The following is a 4,635-nucleotide window of genomic DNA, read 5'->3' as shown; positions in this document are numbered from 1 at the left end:
AAACATTCTTTCACCTTGTGAAGCACAATCTTGTTTTGAACACGCTGATGTATTTTTATTCAGGTCCTGTATATTATATAGATTTGGTGGCAGGTTAGAGAGACTCACTGATTCCAATTTTCACCCGACATTTCAGAGCTCCAATATAATGGGAGTGAATGAAAGTTTTGGTTGGCACACTCTTTGCTCTGAGGTAATTTATGAAAAAAGCTTAAGTCCTACAGCAATGAGACTCTGGGTGAAAGACAACAAAAATACTTAAATTTTATATGCAAACTGTTCATGTCCAGGAGAAATTCTACGAAGGAAACAAAGTTAACTGTAATTATTTCATGATTTTTTTTTTCTGGTCAAAATTTAGAGTGGCTGAAGAAAAATTCAGGCTTTTCAAATAAATAAATAAATAAATAAAACATCTGTGTAAAAACTGTATAAGATATCAAAACACATTTAAATGAAGCACATTTAAATCCTTGTGACCCGTTTCAACTCTGACTGAAGTTTCTGCTGTGAAATATGGCCAGAGATACTGGGTTCCACAGACGGCTGGGTTTTGGTGGTTGTCCAGCTGACCTCCCATTCATTTCAACAGGAATTTTTAACAGATTTGTAAAAAGCGTATGACAAATCGCTACCACCAAAAGACATAACACACTATTAACGTTTGAGCCGCACGATTTGGGTTAGGGTTAGGGTTTTCTCAAAGCTGCAGGACAAGTTAGGTGCCAAAAATCATGTTAAAAGAATCTATAATGAGAATAGGCTGGAGGAATAGCAATAAGTGTGCTTTAATGCTCATGGTACATTAGCTATGTTGGTGCTACATTAAAATCTGTAACTAGCTGCTAAAGTCACAGGTCCTCAGACATCCCAGTAACTAAGTGCCACTGTCATTTGAACAGCTGACGTTGCCAGTATGTTTGGATCTATTCAATATTTGAGCACTACAACATTCTCTCTAATATTTTTTTTCTGCCAGTACTGTCCTCAACTGTTTACATGGAAAATATTTTAAATTGTCTTTCCAGTATTAGTAATCACAGCAATAAAAAATGCAGCGATTCCCAGACAGCTTTGACTGTATGGATTATTAAAGATTCACATTATATTTGGAAATAGAACTACTGTGCCATATTTTCTAGCACAAACAACTGACACATTTTCTATAAAAATACAATAAAAATATATCTGACAAACACTTAAACCTGCATACCACCAGTTATTTTCTACACAGCAATCAAATCTAAGCAGTACTTACCAGGCCCGACGGCAGTGTCTTTCTTTTCAAACAGATGAAACCAGTACCAACCAGCAGGGCAACAACAACCACACCAGCTATCACCGACAAGCACAACACGGCTGAGATCAGTGGGTCTGCAAAGAGGATATATTATTCACACATAAATCCAGAGAGATTTTCTTCATCTTCACCAATACTGACAACCAGTAGGTAGGGTGGCAGTGGTTAAAACCATTTACATTTGAAACTCCGTCAGAGAAAGCAATCAGTCGTGACTCAATAATCCGACACTAAATGTAAAACCTTCTTTTATGTCAGACAGCAAGGCTGTTGGTTTGTCAAGACGGAGGTTGAGATACAAGGAGGGCTTGATGCTTGAAGGGTCATTTGTTGTTCATAATTATTGTTTACCGTTGTTATAGTAAACTATCTACGTATATGATATTGGTCGGCCAATTGTCACAGAATAGGTGTCTTTGATTAACTGTACCAGTCTGACGTGGGAACATTTCGGATGCTCTAGTTTGTACTGACACAGAGCTTTTTTCACTACGACTGTTATCTCTGACCGTTTTCGCTGGTCGGTCGCTCCATGACGGTGCACGATTTGGTCTGTGACTTCTTGAATGAAGCAATTTGTTTCTCTGATTGATAAGCCTGATACAACCGCAGTATATATGGGTTCATAGAGTTGTTCAAGTGTCAAAACATGTCACATTGTTTAATACTTCAAAGAACTTCATAGCACCAAACTTATCCTTCCTGTGTTCCACACATGTAGAGTTGTTCACTAGCAAACTGATGCAAATTAATTTCATTAGTTGGGCAAACTCACTCAGTGAGTGGGACGAGTGTATTGTTAGAACATTACGCATTGCTGGGTTTCACGCCTAACTGGCTGGTGCGCTTGTGCACGGACCCGTCGGTTGGCATTAAAAGCAAGTAAATCTGTAGGATTGTTCAGTCAGATAATACGCCGTTATCCTGATTGGTGACATAAAATGTCATGTTGGAGTCAGAATCCAAGGCTGTCGGTATATTAAGGCTGTTTCATGGGTTCTGTTCGTTTTTCCTAAAAACCTGGCAGATAGCAAGGTTTTGGATTGTTAAGGGTCGGATTATTGAGTCACAACTGTATTTTTGTCCTCTCCAACACTGAGGCACACATCAGAGACAAGTAACGACTGATATCACTGCTGCTTATTCCAAAGCTGGAAACAATGGAGTAGTGTACATGTGCACAGCAGATGCTGTGGAAAGAACACTAAATTTAAACAGAAACAAGTTTAGACACAATTTAAACCCAAGGAATCAGATCAAAAACATCATAACATTCTCTTTCTCCATAGCTAAGGAACCGTTACTGTCCTCTGCTTTTTTTAGATGAACTGGGCACAGCAGAGAAGAAACAATAAGAGGATCTGGTGGTGCTTTATAGTATACAGCTTAAATGAATAAATCCCTGTCCAATATCACTTAAATGTTAAATCAATCGAAATTGCATCGCCGCTGAATAACTGCAGTATTTTTAAGTTGACAAGTACTTCCTCTTATGAACAATTAAAAAAAACAAAAAAACAAAACAAAACAAAAAAACTCTTCAAGACCATGTTAAAAAGCACCAAAGTTAAAACTCAATGCAACAGAAGTGAATACACCTGGACATACAAGTTACAGAATCTGTGACCACTGAAACTAAATTAAGTACACCTGTGATTTCCAATCAGCCTCACTGCCTGAACATTGTTATAAAATGACCTGTAAATAGAAGACATTCATCAGTTGTGGACCTATGGACTGCTTGCATGTGTATAATGGCTCCACATGGAAAAGAATTGCCAGAGGAGCAGAAAAATCAAACTGTGAGACTTCACAAAGGTGAAATAGAGGAATAGAGGAAGCTCAATGACCTACTAAAATTTAGTGAAGACACAGTTACAGCAGTAATCAGAAGATGCAGAATTAGCCGTTGGACCACTAGTCAGAGCTGCAGTGGCTGTCCTCCAAATATGACGCCACAGACAGTGCACTGAGAAACAGATGGACATGTGCTTGAGATCTGGCACAGGCGTTATCAATAAAAACAGAAATTTCTGTTGCAGCTCAGACAGTGTCAAAGACATTCCACACACCAACCTCTATGAACAGCATGCACAAAAGCAAATCTTGTGTGACGGAAGGCTTCATCAGTGAGGGCAACTGAAAACATCATTGTGGTTGTACAAGGCCTTTAAAATCTTGAGCGTTTTGAAAAACAGATGAGCGAGACAAACGCACACGCACGATTTATACCTGCAGAAAAGACTCCAGGGGTGACAGCACACACAGGTTTGCTGAAGTTGGACTCCTTGTCCTCCAGCCGGTCTGAGAAGCGGACTGAGACACAGTATTGTCTACCAGGTGCCAGATTGTCCAAAATCTCTCCTCGCAGGGACTTGGTGCTCTTACTAAACTGCCCAAAGAACACAGACATATGTGAGATTAGCACAAGATGCATTACTCATATGCAACTCCAAGGAACTGATCCTGTCAACTTGTCGTGTGGGGTTTTCTGTATAATTTATCTTCTTCAGAATGGGTTTCTAGTTTGAGCATGTATGGCAAATTACTTCAATATTACAACTTGTCATTGTGTAGAGTTTCAGTTTCTGAACAGAGTCATAGCTGAGCTGGTGTGCTCAAGATACAGCAAGATGGGTGGAGTGAGGGGCGGGAAATTCATAGATCTGTACATTCTAAAGGAAGTAACAGCATAGAGTTACATCTAATTCTTTTAAGGCAGGAGGGGATTATTGATATGGAAGAACGCTATAAATATGTAACTTCTGACTTTAAATGCACAACCTATACCCACACTGGTGTTTCCTTGTTAGCAGGACTTAAAGCAAGGACAAGTTTTGTGTCTGCAATATGTTTGGGGTTTAGGAGAAATAACTGAGAGTCGTATGAGAAGGTGATTTCCAACACTTTTTGTCAGACGTACCAACATGGGCCCGTCAGATGAGATTCAGTACCAACACCAACCACCATGTTCCAAATGTGCTATTTTCAGTTGCTTTTAAACTGCTTTTGACAAATCAAATCAAGTTTATTGTCATTTTGCTGTACATACACAGTAGTACAGGCAAGATGAGAGAGCGTTTCTTCAGGATCCAAAAACTAAAAGCAATTTAAATAAAGAAGTGTTTGCATATCTGGATCAGCAGTTCAGCATTTTGGCAGCTTGTGGAATGAAGCTGTGGATCAGTCTGGAGGTTCTTCCTTTAGTGCTTCAGAAACGTTTGCCTGATGGTAGCAGTTCAAACAGTTCTTGGAGAGGGTGTGAGGAGTCCCTGACAATGTTCAGTGTCCTGCTCCTGCAGCAGCTCTGGAAAAGTTCTTGGACAGAGGTGAGG

General features: G+C 39.5%; 1 long non-coding RNA gene across 1 annotated transcript; it reads right to left on the bottom strand.

The window, feature by feature from the left end:
- Positions 1–1,281: 1,281 nt before the first annotated feature.
- On the bottom strand, positions 1,282–4,387 carry LOC103376335 (uncharacterized). The gene is made up of 2 exons (XR_521301.1): positions 3,533–4,387; positions 1,282–1,374 (listed from the first exon to the last, which is right to left on the bottom strand). It is a non-coding gene; the product is annotated as an uncharacterized LOC103376335 (long non-coding RNA).
- Between the last annotated feature and the right edge of the window lie 248 nt (positions 4,388–4,635).

The sequence above is a fragment of the Stegastes partitus genome, unplaced genomic scaffold (genome assembly GCF_000690725.1).
Source record: "Stegastes partitus isolate 25-593 unplaced genomic scaffold, Stegastes_partitus-1.0.2 Scaffold3896, whole genome shotgun sequence".
In the NCBI taxonomy this organism is placed as follows: domain Eukaryota; kingdom Metazoa; phylum Chordata; class Actinopteri; family Pomacentridae; genus Stegastes; species Stegastes partitus.
Note: the sequence above shows the minus strand (reverse complement) of the source record. Positions and strands in the feature narration are given on the sequence as shown.